Genomic DNA, 18,447 nt, shown 5'->3' with positions numbered 1-18,447 from the left:
TCACCATTGTGTTTACTATTTGAATCAAAAAAGCAAAGGACTTACCATGAAGCAGATATTGGAGTTGGACTCAGGAGATGTTCATCTAAATGACCAGATGGTTGTTAAGATATTATCATCAAATAAAAAGGAGACAAACTGAAAATATGAAACTGGACATGTTTACCCAGAAATCAGAAATAAGTCAGTCATGTGTTTGCTTTTGCTGAATATTATATGCAGAATATTATATGCAGAATATTGTATGCAGAAAAAAAAAAGATGTTATAACTTTGTGTATTCCCTTTGGTTGAAAATAAATAAATAAATGAGCTATTAACTATAACTGCAGAAACAAAAGCCTTAACATGCGACATTGACAGCAGTTTATTGTAACTGACTCTGTGGTTCAATAGACTCAGCCCCCGCTTGGGAATCAAGAGGTCATGAGTTCGATCCTGCAGTATTCTGCTTTGAGAAGTAAACTGCTCTTAGTCTTACTGTTTTAGAATAAAAGCATACATTTGATTTCAGTCTCTAACAGCCGGTGCAATTTATGATCCTTGCAAAGGTTAGCTTTTTTTTTTTTTATTCACTTTTCTTTCTCTCAGTCGCATTCAGAATCAATCCATACAACCCCATCTGACACGGCTGTTTTCACTAAAGACGCGCTATAGCTCTGCAGTGTACCACGATGCATACTAACGCCACCGACCGGGTTCTGACACACAAACGCTGGCGAAGCTGCCTTCTTCGTATCTCACCGTCACTTGCTTTTCTTTTTATTCAGTTTTATTGAGTGTTCCTGCCAGTCCCCGCATGTTGCTGTATGCTGTTTCTTTTGTACTCCAGGACAGGCAGAGGAAAGAATGGTAAAGAGCAGTAAGTTCGGCGCTATATGCAATCATCAGACACTCCCCATCTGCCCGTGTCGTTCAAACACAGGAACATATATTGGTGTAAAAGTATAACAAAAGTGCACTTTTATTCAAGTGCACTTTTTCCATCGCCTTTTCTTGTAAGAAGCAATGTACACACTTCTCTCTGTGCTGTGGTTTCTATTACACACCTGAAAGAACTGTGTATTCCCTTTGGTTGAAAATAAATAAATAAATGAGCTATTAACCAACATAAAAGTGTCTCTGGTTATTATAGTGAATAATCCAATAATCAGACAGATAAAAATTAAAGGGTCTGTATGTATATATTTGATTTATCTATTATTTATTTTTTAAATGTTCACACAGTAATAACACATTATGTAAAAGTATTTTCACAGAGTTAACAGAGTCATGATACAATCAAACAAATGAAATGATCTAAATTAAAATACTAATAATAGTCATAATACACAATAATAAACAGCCATATTAAAACACTATTATTTTTCTACATTTATTTTTAAAACACTTTTATTCACACTGTGAGCCATGTGTGTTTTTTAAATAGTTGACTGTTTTCTAAAGACTGGCCGTTTTCTCATCTGTCTCGATACCCTCGGTGTTTCAGTTACAGAGCCAGTGGTCCAGTCGAGCGTTGTTGTAAATCACGTGATACAGGCGGGCGAAGCTGTTTACTGGCTCTTTCAATCGGCTTTGTATCATTTTTAAACTCTTGAAATAAAACCCAAACGTCCATGTTCGGAAAAATGGACCCGGGCATGTTAATTTCGGCCATAGCATTAAAGAATAAATCCCAGCCTTTTGGTTTTCCACTCTTGTTTAATGTTCGTGTTTGCGTTACGAACTTGATCAGATCAGCCATATTTGTGCCAATAACAGGTGTGCCTTTATATAAAAATTCCCCTCTTTCATTCCAGGACGTTGTGGACGGGTTTTGTGTCATTTTCCGAATTAGCATTTCCGTATTTTTCCGGTGTCTCTGAGAGACGGATTTTAAAACGTCTCTTATGACAATATCACCCGTGTCAGTGGTCGGGTGTAACGATGTGGTCTGGGATGGCGCTTCAGTTTCTGGTAGAAAGAGAGTCAATGTAGACTTCTGTGATTCCCGCTGTCTCAATAGACTCAGATATCGCTGCAAAATACATAAATAAATTGTATTCTATTGTATTGTATGGCATGTCCTACTGTCACATGGCGGGTCGTATCTGTCAGTGGATTTGTGCTTCTGAGTCGATCAAAGGTTTGGAGTTGATTATCAGAAGTTGCACATTCCGTTTATTTAAGTTATTGCTTTGCTTTTCATTATTTCTGTCATCTTCTGTCTCTTTAAGACTCAGGCGTATTCCTCTGGATGGCTGCCATGTTAAAGTCAGAGAAAACAAAGACGACACAGCAGTGCGATCTGAGAGTTTGAGCTGTGAAGATCTGACTTTACGACGGCTGACAGAAGAAAAGTGAGGACAAAAGTGGCAGCAGGTAAGTGAAAAAGTGACATCTGAACTGGACTGAGGTTAGTGAGCTGAGAATGAAAACACACAGGAGCAAAAGACAAAGAAGACGAAAAGCAGACGCCATGTTAGAGCTCCGGCCAGCACGAGGTCACCACAATCAGATCAAAGACGCCCTCAGCTTGTGTGCCTCTCACCCTCAGGGAGGTTCTGCTGCACTGCTCTGCTTCTTCGTATTCACAGAGAGGCACTGGAGACATGTCAGGGGTCACTTGAACTGACCACACAGTTACACAGCTAGTGACAGTCACTTGTCATGTCACACCAGATGACCAGGACAGTAAGAACTGCTGGTTTGACACTTCATTGTGGCTCAGACTGTGGCCCAGAGGGGCTCATGTTAGATGTGTGTGAAGTGTCACTGAATATACTGATAATGTCACCAATCAGAAGGACACGTGTACCCACTGGACAGACAGACAGACTGACATTGGTGACCGGCAGTGCTTTAGCGCCACACACTGGCAGTTCACATCACACATTTGCTGAGGTCTTGTGGGTTCCTTCTTTTCCATCAATGGTTACAAAGTGAACAAATGATCTGCAGTTGGCAGATGAGGACATGGCAGCCGTGTTTGCTGTCACAGTTTTTAAGATGTTCCTTTCTCTTCCAGGTTTACTGGTTCATTCTCACACTTGCTGTTTCTTTAATGGCTGTTCACATTTTCTCAAGTTGACTATTTTTGGTGGCTCTAATGAAATCCTAATGTCATGTGTGTTGAAGTGTTAAAGATCTTAGTGTGCTGTACATGTTGATACCTGGAGCTGTCAATAGATGGCACTGTGATAATGACGGGTATTAGTTGTACAATGAATCAGTTTTGAAGTGAAGACGCCATTCGAATGACTACTGACATCAGCCTCAGGCCCCCCATGACCTTCTTGTCATTATAAACGGCCCACCTGTCTGCACCTTACCTTCAGGTAGTGACCCCTAACAAGCATGAGATGCATTTCACTGCGTGACACTTGAAGCACACAACATTTCATTTAACACACACATTGTGTCCAGCAGGGGGTGCACTCTCCATGGATTGTGTTCTTTTGAATGAGAGCGGACTGGAGCCACACACATGGCGGAAATAATCAGACTAGAGGACTATGGGACAAAAAGAGACAGATGTGTTTATGTGCTTTAAAATGTCGCTTCTACTGCCAAAATACAACGTATAATCATTTATACAAACATATCCAGGCCAAAGAGAAGCCTTAGGAACAGTACAATCATCATCTGGTTCTTCAGTGGGGAGTCCTGACAAATCAAGAGTGAGAGTGGCAGGGCATGTGGAAGGCTTCAGGCTTCTCGGTGATTCTTTTCTAATATAAATACTCACATATTTTGTACAATTAGTATAACATCTTGTCAGGTTTGGGTAACTGCCACCTGAGCTGTGCTCTTCTCAGACCAGCATAGCACTTTTTACATCTGCTCTACTCATTCATGGCTTCTGCAGACTGTGGCCCTGGCCGTACATATTGATCAGGGCACATCAGCCTGCCTGCGTGTCGTTCACGTGATTCTGTGTCAGTGTCACCCTGTCAGCTGGTTTGTGTGATTTCAGCTCTATGACCTAATAACATAATGTGTTTGGAATAAAGCTCTGCAGACTACAGTAACACACTTCAAACTTATTACTACACAAATAGAAATGGGCACCAAAACTCTAATCTGGCTTTAATGCCAACCATATGACATCAGCAACGGTGACTGAAGGAATAAGTCATTAGAATCAGTGACAAAGAGCACAATGTGAGCAACAAAGTCACTTCTGCTAGTGTGCACAGAGACCTTCTGCTGTCTGCCCAGTAAGCCCACAGCATCGTCAGGTGAATGAACAACACAAATAGCACAGCAGCCAAATACACAAGCTGACTGTCATCAGTGTTTAACTGTTCTGGTGTTCTTTACTGTAAACTCGTTAATGAATCGTGTGAAATCACTTGTTGAAGGGCATCAGTGCTCGACTGTCGAGTCTGTCCTGTTACATTAATGACCTCAGTCTATTTGACAGCAAGGCCTGCTTTGATAAAGAGCTCTCCACGCTGGCATTAGGGTCAAGGGTCAAGATAGATAGATAGATAGATAGATAGATAGATAGATAGATAGATAGATGAAAGGCACTATATAATAGATAGATAGATAGATAGATAGATAGATGTGAAAGGCACTAATAATCGGATAGGATAGATAGATAGATAGATAGATAGATTAGATACATAGAATGATTTGTCCCAATGGGGTAAGGCTTTTACAGAAGTTCATAATTACATTAAATTTATATTATAACAAACAACAAACCCTTACAAATATACACCAGAAAGACTGAAAAGAAAGAACATTTCCGATTTGGCCGTTCCAGTCCCTCTGAGGTCCTCTACAGGCGTATTGCTGTTGGTATAAAGGAGCCCCAGTCGAGTTTCTTGCCACACTTCTGCTGATTAATTTGTTGGCTGAAAGTCCTCAGTGTTGTTGTGTCAAAGCAGAAATCTGAGACATTAAAGCAGAAAGAATTCAATGAAATCTTGAGAACACAAACATCAGAATCAGAATCACATTTATTGGCCAAGTATACACACAAATAAGGAATTTGACTTCAGTTTTAATGACTCTCCAAGTATAAGTTATATAATCGACATACACACAACTGTTAATGACACACCTGAGATAAAAAACAAGAGAGTGAATGTAAATATATTGTGAAAGCCGTGGGAGGTGAAACCTGTCAGTCGAGGGTTGTCTGCCAAAGGCCCAAAGTAACAACTGGTTTGCTGTGTCACCGAGGCACCTCTGAGTTAGCAGCTCCACTCGCAGAGTTCGCAGAGGACTATCTGTGCCTGAACTGAAGGAGGGAGCCAAGGCAGGAGGACTAAGGATGTCACTGCTTGTTTGCTGTGTCTGTGTGTAGTGGAGTCGTAGCTCCCATTTCAATAAACACACTTGCTCTTCCTGTTTTGAATTGAATAACAAAGCTGGTGTCAAAGATGTGACAAGAGCCATAAAAAGATTTGGCACAGCCACCCGTATAATGTTTCCTGCTTGCAAATGGAAGAGTTTGTTAGTATGGATGTGTACAGGTTTGAGTCCAAAACAGAACTAATTGGTGAGGGTGAGATGGTAGGTATTTAAAGTGTGGCAGAGGAAGTGAGGTAATTATGACCAAAACTGGAAGTGACCTCATCAGGCTCATGTCCTGAAGGGCGTCTTCTAGTCTGGAAGTGACGTCTTGGGGCTCCTGACCAGAAGTGACGTCATGGAGGCCAGGTGGAATTTCCTGCAATGGGTCTGCAGTGGAAAAAGAGAAAGGATCAGCACACCCTTGCCACCCACTGGTCTGGTGTTAAATCACCATCCTTTGAGCCCTTTACCTGCCTCCCATACGCACATGTGTGACAAAGCTCCCCACTCTGACCAGACCCATCAGGACGGGCGTTCCTGACCGACAGATCGTGAACCCAAGAGAGGGCATTGGCATTGGTGTGTAAGGATCCTTTCTGATGAACAAGCGAAAACATGCAGGGCTTTAGGTGAAGAAACCACCTGGTGACCCGAGGAATCGACTCCTTGTGTAGAGCCATCAACTGTAAAGGTGGATGATCAGTAAGTACCCCAAAGGTAGTGCCTCAGCTGTGTCATCGCCAATTTGATCGCCAAGGCCTCCCTCTCCACCACCACATATCTGGTTTCTTTTTCCAGCAATTTCCAGTTCAGGAACATGATGGAGTATTCAACACCATCAACACTTTGGCTCAGCATGGCCCCCAGGCCTGTGAAGCGTCCATCTGGAGAATGACAGCTAAAGAAACTGGTGGTGATGTAAGGGCCTTCATTAACACTAGAATTACCAGAGCCATGAAAAAACTCGTAGATTCGTCCCACCTTAAATTGCTCCTTAAAACCACCTCATCACCTCTCCGCCAGCGTCTTTTGTTCATCTAAATGTTCTGATAAATGCAAGCTGCAAGCAGCCGGCTATTCCATCCCCCCACCGACTCAGAACATGCACGAACTTCTCCCAGCTCATGCCTTGATTGATTATGTGGGAATGAAGTGGAGTTTTAGAGTGGAAATAATAGATCATTATTTGGAACACACGCATTTCACGTGTGTTCCGTTTCTACAGTAATCTGTGTAAACACATTATTAAAACAGAAACTTTTTCATATTTTTGTAATAAATGTTACAAAATGTAGGCATAAACTATAAAATGTGTGAAGCCTGAAGGCCAAAGATCAAATAAACACTTTGACAAAAGGTTCAAGAGAGTCACAACAGTTCCTGTAATGTACCGGTAAGACTTCGTCCCCTCAGAGCACAGCAGACCTGCTGTACCTCACAGACCTGAGTTTGATTACCCGCTGGGGAGAAAATGTTTTTTTTTTTTTAAACCTTCGCCGTTCTACCTGCCTGAACTCCCTGTCCATCTATATAGTAATAACAGTAATTTTATTATTATATAGCAGCTTCCCTGTCTGCCTATCACATAGTGCCTATCTACAGTGGGAGCCACGTCAAACAGCCGCCTGGAGCATGACAGGTCCATGACAGGACCATGACAGGACCATGCACGATCCGTGCACGGAATGTGATCCCCCGCGATGACGCAGTTAACGATGCCCCGCCCCATAAACGCCCCCATGCGCTTTCTAAAAAGATGGTTGCAATGCTGCATAATCCCGCCAGATGGAGCATTGACTGCTTCAGTTACCTGCAGTGTCCAGGAAGCCCTATACCGTATCTTTAATATACTGTACAGGCAGTTCTTGTATTGTCAACATAGTTTCATAAATAGATGACGTGGTAAAAAAAACAACAACAAACCGATTAATAAAACAGATTTGTTAAATCACTCAATACACAACCCATGATGATTATGCTATTTATTATTAAATAATGAATTAATAAAACTAGTTAGTAAAATATTTTTATTCCAGACTATAAGTGAAGAAAAATAAAGCAAGTTACAGTAGGCGGTTGATACGACAGCTTGTGTGGTGCAATGCTAAGAACTGCTGATTTCCGATCCGTGCTATATAAAATCATCACATTCAAATATTAACAATTCCCACACACCCTTCCTACATTCACGACATGTGTACTTGTTGCAGTGTACACATCTCTCTGTGCTATGGTTCATATTACACTGAATGAGCACCTGACATTGTACTTTCTTCCCTGTTTAAATAACATTCGAGTATAGCGCGTCTCCAAATAAATCACATTTGAGTTATAGCGCGTCTCCAAATAAATCACATTTGAGTTATAGCGCTCCAAATAAATCACATTCGAGTTATAGCGCGTCTTTATGTGAAAACAGCATTGTCAGATTGGGGGGGGATCGTGAACGCGACTGAGAGAATGGAACTGAATTTAAAAAAAGCTAACCTTTACAATTATCATGCATTTACACTGGCTCTTACAGACTGACTGAAATCAAATGTATGTTTTTATTCTAAAATAGTTAAGTACATGCAATATTAGCGTCAGATCAGGTTTGAATACACACTGATGCTGTTACAGAAGGAGTCAGCTTATTCAGTGCAGCAGTTTCAACGCACAGTACATGCAATATTATTTGAAAACGAACAGCGTCAGATGGGGCGTATATTCAAACCCGATCTGACGCTATTCGCTTTCAAATAATATTGCATTAGTGCGATGATGTTTTACATATATTGTCTCTTTCATTCATCTTGCAGTTTGTAATCAGTGACCGCGTGTTTTTTCCCCGATCTTGCCAGTTCGCACATGTTGCTGTATGGTGCTGTTTCTTTTGTACTCCAGGACATGCAGAGGACAGAATAGTACAGAGCAGTAAGTTCAGCGCTATATGCAATCAGATAGACAAACAGGCAGAGAAGGCACTAGATATATAAATAAACAGGGAAGGCACCGTATAATAGATATATAAAAAACAGCTAAGGGGATAGATATATAGATAGGTAGGAAGGAAAGGCACATATGATAGGCAGACAGGGAAGCTCCTATATAATAATATAATATAATGTTATAATTATAATAATAAAATATAATGTTAAAATCACGTGATTGCAACTCAGCGCAGCTAAATTGCTGGCATGTGTTAACGTGTTCTTGAGAACAAAGCGCCATCTAGTGGTGGAACCAGGTAAATGAATAAATAGGGCATGAATGGGCGTGTTTACTGTGAAATCTTGACACGCCTTCTGTCAGTAGAGGAGGGGTGATCACGGCGCATATAGGGCAGCCGACGCATTCATACGCCATTCACACGGCTGCGGCTATTTGACGTGGCTCCATCTGTATATATCTATCCTCTTAGCTGTTTTTTTTTGTATATCTATTATACAGTGCCCTATGGGGTGCAAAACAGGCAATTACAATGATTTTCGGAATATATAAACTCATTTTTGAATATATAAAGTCAGCGTTGGGATATATAAAATCATTCCCGAATATATAAAATTTCCATGCTTATCATTTCACTCATACTAGTGAAAGGTAAACTTCGACAGAAGCCACTCAGAGTCGATCGGGCTTGTGAGGTTTGTCCAAAAATGTGCCCATACAAAAAGAATGAATAAATATGGTGTTCAAAATGCCGGGCACATACATCATTTTGAATGAATTAACTGAACAGTGTTTTTTTTTTTTAATATTTTTCTGAAGATGTTTTTGTTAACTTAGTTCATTACGTTGTAGTAGGAACTCATTGAGTTTACTAAAAATGTGACTGAGTCGTTTCAATCAATATCAATATAATCTGACTTTAAATTTATATATTCAGGAATGAGGTTATATATTCTGACGCTGACTTTATATAATCAGGCTTTGACTTATTCGAGAGTGACCTTATATGTTCTAACTCTGAGTTTATATATTTAGGAATGACTTTATATATTCTGATGACAACTTTATATAGTCAGGAATTACTTTATATATTCAAGTTTTTACTTTATATATTCAGGAATGAGTTTATATATTCCGAAAATCATTGTAATTGCCTGTTTGGCACCCCATAGGGCACTGTATAATAGATATATAAATAAACAGCTAAGGGGATAGATATATAGATAGATAGGAAGGAAAGGGACTATATGATAGGCAGACAGGGAAGCTGCTATATAATAATAAAATTACTGTTATTACTATATAGTGTGGTGTATGGCCGGCCGTTTATCCCGGCCAATAACCCCAAGCCGCCAGGTGGAGCCCTCCTTGCAGTATGGAGGTCCCCAGAAGACCAGCAGGGCATCATGGACATTGTAGTTTTTATACGCAGCCCTGCTGGATGCCATGGGGGCCACTAGGGACGCTGCAGGGAGGAACAACGGATATTTTCTCGCCCGGAAGCACACATGGACAAGGGGAATGACGTGCTTCCGGGGTGAAGAAAAGGACTTTTTACCTGACCTGGAAGTGATTGAGAGTCACATGGACTGGGGATTGGAACGCTTCTGGGTCAGGGTATTTAAAAGGATTGTGGGAGTTCCCAGACGATGAGCTGAGCTGGGTGGAAGGGTGGCGACGCGTCTGGGAGTTGGAGGATTGTTTAGTGATTGTGTATTTGTGATTATTTATGAGTATAGTGGAGGAGAAGGTGTTTTGTGCACTGTGGCGAATAAATAAAGTCAACGTTTGGACTTTTACCTGGTGTTTGGAGTCGTGGACAAGGGTTCAAGGGAGCGATAGCGCCCCCTATCTGTCACAGTGGCGTAGTTGGCAGGATTCTCCAGCGTCTATTGCGGAGGACCTGTATAAAAAATTTCTGTGGGCAGAGAACCCCGAAAAAACAATGGCTTCAGGACTCACCACAACAGCGCCGGAAACCCACCTTCAACAAGTCCGGTATGGGAAAGAAGAAGGGCAAGCAGAGCGACAACGCCAGCGGGAGAACCTTATGTGCAATGGCCGACGCTCGGGAGGAGTCACGGAGCTGCCTTACAAGTCCAGAGAAACGTCCAGGAAGCAACGATCACTCTGAGGTACGTGCCAGGAACGTCATCGACAACCCGTTTGTTATAACTCACTGTGTTCCGTGCATGTACCTCGGAGATGATCACCTGGAGGCTGCGAGGGAAAAATGAAACTGCCCCGAGGACGACGGCATGCTCCTGTCGAAGCCAGAGCACCTGGGAGACGACTTCCGCATGATGGTAGCCGACGAGGGACACGGCAACAAACCCGGTGCTTGCTGGGAAAAAGGAGGTCCGCGTCCCGCTGTTTTGCGCCTTCGGGTCTGAAGTAAAGGACTTGGACTTTCCGAAGGGGAAGGGGGAGGCGAGCGAGGCACCGCTCACCTCGCAAAAAGGTAAGGATGGTCGGGAAATAGCTGTTCAGGATGTCGGGAAGAGAGGAGAAGGACGTCCACTCCGCTCCCTCCGTCATGCTAGTCTGCTGATTTCTCGTCCAGTATGCACTGCCCGCTCATGTGCCCACCTCCAACTCGTCACTCGAGTCGTTGTCGTCTTTGCACAGTCCAGATGCACCTGTGACTCACGTAGACTTTTTATTGCTCTGTGCGGTTTTGGCTGCCTTTCTATATATAATCCACCAAGACACCCGACCACGGTAGTAGCGAGGTGGGAGGGGGGTGTGTACAAAGTGCAGGAGCATCTAAGAAGACGCATGTTTGTCGCACATGCGAATTGCTGTATGTAGCGTGTTAAACAGTTTGCTATTGTGCATGCGGTCGTGCATCGTAACCGAAAACTCGGTTTTTAAAGACTGCTTACTTCATTGTGTATACGACTGTAGGTGAATGAAAAGATGTAACTCTGGAGAGGGGAACATACAATACAGCGTTTTAAATGCTGCATACAGCGATTCACATTCGCGACAAATTGTTTTACACGCTGCATACAGCGATTTACATCCGCGACAAATATGAATCTTCTTAGATGGTGCTGTCGCGTCCACCCATGCTCTCGAAGCACACACACTGCCTGGTCATGTGCCCGCTCGCAAGAGCAACTAACAGAGACCCGCCCACTAACTGTAAGACCATGGGATACCCTTCGCAAACTGCTCAACACGCCGTATACAGCGATTCACATCTGTGAGAAACAAACTGTTTTACACACTGCATACAGCGATTCACATCTGCGACATGATTTTTCTTAGATGGCCTGTCGCATCCACCCTCGCACTCGAAGCATACATACTGCCTTGTCATGTGGTGCCTCTGTGTGAACCGGTCAGGCACAGAGAAGGTCAGCTGCTGACAGATGCTGTTGCAGGGCCTGCATTGGTGAAGCAGGTGAGACGGTAATGAAACAGAGGCACAGGGCTTATTGGTTTTTAAAGACTGCTTCCTTCATTGTGTTTTAACCTCAGTTTTAAAGGATTATTTTAAGGATCCCATGGGATACCCCTCGCAAGCTGTTTTACACGCTGCATATAGCGATTCACTTCCGCGAGAAACATGCCTCTATGAACAGTCAACGTGGCTCAGAGGTGCATGTGGACTCTATGACAGACGAACATAAATGACGCCGTTTTTCCTGTGTCGTCATGTCCGAGTTGGTGGGCGTGGTTCTGTGAGTTGTCGTCGTATCCAATGGTCTTAGAGTTGGTGGGCATGGCTCCTTCCTGCGTGCGCCATGGGCGTCTTTACTTGTCGGCGGCTTAGTGAATCCACGCCCCTTCCGGCGTGCTTTCTATGGGTGTCGTGCCTTAGTGAATTATATATATAGATAGTAAGAATACACGCAGCTCACTTTTCAAGACAGACTCATCTGGAATTGAACCCGTAAAGTTCAGGCTACCTTTCAAGAGCTGATACCATTGCACCACCACAGCACTTTTAACAAATGCGTGTCAATATCGCACCCTAACGTGGGTTGTTTTTCTGTAGTTATATTTTTGAATAAAAGTGCACTTGTTCTATTATATTTGCACTTTTTGTGAAACTGTTCCTTTGATATTTGGACTTCAAGCTTCACACATTACAGACTTTATGCCTACATTTTGTCAATTATGACTAAAACATGAAAACGTTTCTTTTTTAACAATGTGTACATAGGTCGTTGTAGACACGGAGCACACATGAAACGCAAGTGTTCCAAATAACGATATTGTATTTAGAAAAGGTGTCATTTTGCTTGACTTCTCACTCTATACAACTCCAAGCAACTGACACGCAGGTAAACAGACTTGAGCTGAGAAAACTGTGCGCTGGTGGGGGATGTGATAGTAGGCTGCTTGCTGTTAGCCACAAATTTAGAAGACAAAAGACGTGAAAAACCTGTAAAACCTGGCTGAGGCAGATACTGTAGATGGTCATTTACAAAGGGTGGGACTGGACCGCGTGTCTGCCTGGGGGGTTCCCAAACAGGATCCCGAGCTGTTTTGTTGTGTGGTGGGTGCGGCAACGTGCTGTACCAGTGCATGCTCCTCAACCTGACCTGACCTGACCTGAAGAAGTATCTGCAGTGTGCTCCATATTAAAGATAACATTTCAAGGGTTAAGGTCATGTTTAAACAAGAAAACAACATTTACCTTCAGAGTGACATCCAATAACAGACAGAAATAAAAGAGCTTTAAAAAGGCAGAGAGACAAGACTGGCGAAAACTTAGACAGAAACTCTAAAAGTAGCACATCATGTGGAAACAGATTCTTGGCTGACTACATCTAGTAGTTTGATGGCACGTTCCTACCTAAAATGATTACAGGATACTTATGAAGCACTCTACACTTCTGATAATGTTTTATTATGTTTAATATTCCTTATTAAAAAATATATGGCACTGAAAAGAGGAACTCATGGAGCAGTCTGTGTGGGCCTGCGAGGCTCCTGTCCTGCCTGATTTACAGACGGTAGGCTCTGCGAGTAATGGCTGTCTGTCATCAGTGGAGATGATTTCCAGTTTCTTCACCACCATCCTCTGACACACACACACACACACACACACCACACACACACACACACACACACACACTTATCAAATCCTCCATCTCAGCTCCAATCACTTCAGGTGAATGTCTGCTGACCTGCTGGAGCTTTTTGAAAATTTGGTTTGTCGGATCACTAAGACAAGACAAAGAAGATGAAAGTGAGGACTGACCGGATCAGATGGCAATAAAAGGACAACGTGAGGTTCTTGACCACTTTAAATAATCTGAGATTTTAGAGGAGAAATAAGCGCTGACTGCATTTATAGAAGAAGCTTTTGATATTTGAGTGTCAATGAAGATTGTTATCTAGCTGAGTTCCTAAGTAATTCTATTCTGTGACCATTTCTACCTCCTGCCTCAGAACAAGGAGGGGTGAACATGAAGATTTCCTCCTCTTCAAGACAAATCTCATTGTTCTTCTTGTCCTTACGCTTTTTCTCTTTTTCTAAAGTACATTTTTGAATGACTTCTTTACTTTGCTGGAATAATAACTTTTTTACGTAACTGTACGTTTAATTGAGTACCAGTTTGGACTACTATATCCATCTCTGAAAGTAACAATACAAACAAGAATGGAGGAGAAATAAATAAAACCTGAAAACAACAATAAAGTAGTAAAATGTCGCAAACACAACCCTGTGAGCTTTAATGCTGTCTTTATGGAAATAAAGTCCCAAAATGTCGCCTTCATTGTTCAAATTATGAGCCGCTTGTGCCATTTTGAGACTAAAACTGTTCTTGTGCTGTTTGCCAGACCATAACGATGAGAACAGTTTGTGTCCACCATGGCTGGAGTCTTCAGTACACCACTGGTTTAATTTCACTGTCTTCTGGAATATCTCTCTTGTTAGACTCATTCACTCTGTGAAGATCTTACAATCCTAGCAATGGCCATTGTGATCTGAAAAGCAGAATAAGAAGAAAGATCTTCAGAAGTAGAAATTTAAAAGAACTGAATGTGACTTTGAAACAAACACATCCAGTTCACGGTAACAGAACACACACCATACTTGTCCAGTTCAGAATAATTACACAATGGGGACCCGGGGTCTCTTCCTGGGTCCTCCCTGTTAATGGATGGATGGATGTTCTGACGTAAGAACTTTGATTTGTTTCTTTTTCTCAGCCTAAGCCATTTCATCTGCTTGTTCTTATGTTACAAATTAGATCTGATTTGAAATTTCTATCCCCCACAGCAGACCCCACGTCTGTCATTTAAACTGATCATCTGATCTGAGATCTAAGGACCTGGACCAGGACAAACATCTCAGTGTCAGCACCACCATGAGACTCACCGCCTTGCTGCTCCTGCTGTGCCTGTGCTCTGCTGCGATGGCTTTGGTGAGTTTGGACAGATGACATCTCCACAGTCGACATCTTTAACATTTAGGAAAGTGCACAGGATAAACGAGAATTCTGAAGGTTTCCTGTCGGTTAAATTCTATTTAGTTTTAAACGGATTTGTTTTCCAACAGCAGTGATCGCTGATTCATTTTATGATTACTAAAGTTGCTCTTTACTTTATATCTTCATTTTTTAGCAATCTCAATCGCCAACCAAGCCAGCAATCAAGTTATCTACTTGGGGAGATGTGCACCCAAAAGCTAAGCGGTAAGTAGAAGTGAGATCTGCTGTGGAAAAATGAAAGTCAGTGCCATCTGTGATCCATCAGTCATGTGGGATACTAAAATGGGATTCACCCAATCAATTCCATCTCATTCTCCTCTCAGACAAGTCAAACCAAACTTGTCATGTCATGGACGTCACCTTGTGTTGTATTTTCACAAGTGTGAACCATCAGATCAGAGGTGGCAGAACTACAGAAAGTCTTTACGTAAATGACAGTAGAGAAACCCACTGGACAAAAACACTGGGCACAAGTTGGAGTGCCAGTCAGTAAAATAGAGTTAAGTTAAAGTAGAAAAGCACACATTGTGGCATTCGGTTAAAGAGTTCATTCTTATAATTCCTTTCAGCTGCAAGAGCAGTAGACATTTTGATGTGTAATCTAAAGTTCCTTAAATTTTGTGTCAGATAATTATAAATATTTTCAGGTAGGGCAAAGAGAAATTACAAGGCAGGGTAGTTCTACTCACTAATCATGGTGCTAGGGGGGCATGGCATGTTGATTAGAATATGCAAGAAAGAATACAATAGAATACAGCCCCCCAGGCTAGACTCTCTAAAAAGACAAGAAAAAACTCCCAAACAAACCCTTGTAGGAAAAAAAATGGAAGCAACCTCAGGAAAGGCAGTTCAAAGAGAGAAACCCTTTCCAGGTAGGTTGGACGTGCAGTGGGTGTCAAAAAAAGGGATAAATACAAAACAATACACAGAACAGAACATAAGTAATCCTCAATACAATATAATAGAACAATAGAAATATTACAAGTACAGAGCAGAACTCAACAGTAGATGATATCACAGAATATGATTTGGATTCGTTTAGAGTCCCGGAGACCTCAGCCATCAAGCTGCCTCCCCCATTTGGCCATTCCACCACTGAGTCAGCGGTGGGCCAGCTAATCCAATGAAAGGACCCCTCTACCCGACGATTCCTGTGATCCTCCATCAGAGATGACTTTACCTTAGGCAGACAAAACAAATTGGCAGGTGGGCCGTGGCACCAAGTGCCACATTTGAGTACCGAGAAGAGAAACAGACTAGGTGAGGGTTAGTAACAAATTCTAAATATCATATTACTTCTGTTTTACCGTTAATGTCTAACAACAGAGATGCAGTCTGCACAGTTAATCAGCAGCTCTAGTCAGGATATGCTAAACTGAAGTAGTGAGTCTTCAGCCAGGATTTGAAAGTTGAGACCTAAGGGGTATCTCTTATAGTAGCAGGCAGACCACTGCACAGTTTAGGGGTCCTGTAACTAAAAGCTCGACCTCCCACTATTATTTTATTAACCCTTGGAATCCTGAGCAGACTGGCATCTTGAGATCTTAATGTGCTCTCTGGTTTGTAAGTCATGATAAGTTCAGATAAGTAAGCCGCACCTTGGCCATTTAATGATTTATATGTTAAAAGGAGGATTTTGAAATCTACCCTAAACTTAACCGGGAGCCAGTGTAAGGATTTAAGAACTGGAGTTATGTGTTCATATTTTCTTGTTCTTGTAATAATTCTTGCAGCAGAGTTAAATGATGACAAAATATTGTTGTGATTAGCGTCATTCCCTCCAATAATTAACATCTCTGTTTTATCGGTGTTTAAAGTCATGTAGTTCTCATCCATCCACTCCTTTAATTCACTAACAGAACTAATTAAAGACAACATCAGAGAAACTTCACTTGGTCTAAAAGAAAGGTAGAACTGGGTGTCATCTGCATACGAGTGAATGTTATCATGATGTTTTCTAATGCTAGATCCCAGTGGAAGCATGTCAAGTGAGAACAGCAAAGGTCCCAGTACTGAGTCCTGTAGGACACCATATCTCACTTCTGTGTATAATGATGGAGTACTGTCAGCACATTTCTGTACATATTGGAATCGATTTGATAAATAAGAACTAAACCAAGCGAGCACGGGGCCTGTGAGCTGAACATCATTTTCTAGCCTGTGCAGTAAAATCAAATGGTCAATGGTGTAAAATGCTGCACTTAAGTCCAACAACATAATTATAGTGGAGTTTCCTTCATCAGAGGATATCAGAATGTCGTTTACAACCCGCATTAGTGCTGTTTCTGTACTATGACCACTGCGGAAACCAGACTGGAATTTCTCAAATAAATTCTGATATGTAAGGTGTGACTGAAGCTGATTGGTGACTACTTTTTCTAGTATTTTAGAGAGAAATGGTAAATTTGAAATAGGCCTATAATTATTTAGTATGTGTGGGACTAGGTCTGACTTTTAAGTAAAGGTTTAATGACTGACACTTTTAGTGCATCAGGTACAGTGCCATGCAATAATGAACTACAGATAATGTTTAGAAAAGGCGCTGCAAGAACATCCATTGCACTTTTTATGAGTTTTGTTGGCACTGGATCTAGGGAACAAGTAGTGGGCTTCATTTTAGAAATTAAAGTCAAGACTTCCTGGTCTATTACAGGATTAAAATTACTAAAGTGCTGAATGCAATATGAGACAGGGTCTGCTAAGCTAGGGTGTGGTTTGCACTGTGATGCTGAGAATTGGGATCTTTTATTTTTAATTTTCTCATTAAAAAGTTCATAAAGTCTGTACTGATAATGTCTGTTGGTATTTTGCTCTATAGATCTGAATTCCCATTTGTTAAATTAGCCACTGTTCTAAACAGTACCTGAGGATTATTATTATTGTCACCTATTATTTTAGAATAGTATTCTGAGCAACCTTTAAAGAGAGCTTTTTTATATTTTTTTATCCCTCTCCGTCCATGTAATTTGAAAGACCGGCAGCTTTGTTGTTGTCCATCTGCGCTCCAGTGTTCGACACTCTAATTTAAGAGCTCGAGTGTTTTCATTAAACCAGGGTGACTTTATATGTGCTTTGATAATTTGTGTTTTAAGGGGAGCCACTGCGTCCAGAGCATCTCTCAAAGTTGTGTTATAATGTGATGTTAGTTGATCTAAATTGTTTTCCATGTTTACATTTGATGTTAAATGGTTTTCTACAATTACACTTGACTCAAAGTATACATTTTAAAGCAGAATTACAATTTAGATGTCACACTGTCTTTGTTTTAATCTGTGAGTGTATTGTGTTGTGAGGTGAAGTCCGTGGCTCATTGCCTTTTAAAATAAATAATCACTGCACTTGTGGCTTAAGGAAGGGGCATAGTGGTGTGGCTGGAGCAGTTCCTTGGTGCAATGTGGTGCGCATGGTCTGACCAAGATGGGGGTTGGGGGATGAAGTTTGTGGCTGCTGAGACTCTGCCGATAGATATATGTGAGCCGGGAAGACGAAGAAGGAGGTGGTCTGAGAACTGAAGGAGCCAGTGAGTGCATTTTTAACCTCAGTTTTTGATGGATTTATTTATTGTGTTTTTATTCCCCACTATCCACTTTTTTTATGCATTATTTATTTATGGACTGTGACAAAAAGGAGCTATATGAGTGCCAACCCAACACAGACAGACACGGGAGGCACACTGATAAATGTTTAATTTATATTTCTTTGACTGTGGTCAACGCCTTCCCCGTTACCACAGGCACAACTCCACACAATACTTTTTGTACCTTATTCTTCCC

General features: G+C 41.6%; 1 long non-coding RNA gene across 1 annotated transcript; it reads left to right on the top strand.

The window, feature by feature from the left end:
• The first annotated feature begins 2,229 nt into the window (after positions 1–2,229).
• LOC120522198 lies at positions 2,230–14,912 on the top strand. Its single transcript, XR_005632310.1, has 3 exons — positions 2,230–2,360; positions 14,464–14,608; positions 14,808–14,912. It is a non-coding gene; the product is annotated as an uncharacterized LOC120522198 (long non-coding RNA).
• Positions 14,913–18,447: the final 3,535 nt, after the last annotated feature.

The sequence above is a fragment of the Polypterus senegalus genome, chromosome 2 (assembly GCF_016835505.1).
Source record: "Polypterus senegalus isolate Bchr_013 chromosome 2, ASM1683550v1, whole genome shotgun sequence".
NCBI classification, from domain to species: domain Eukaryota; kingdom Metazoa; phylum Chordata; class Cladistia; order Polypteriformes; family Polypteridae; genus Polypterus; species Polypterus senegalus.
The sequence above is the reverse complement of the archived record's forward strand: the minus strand, read 5'-3'. Positions and strand labels throughout refer to the sequence as shown.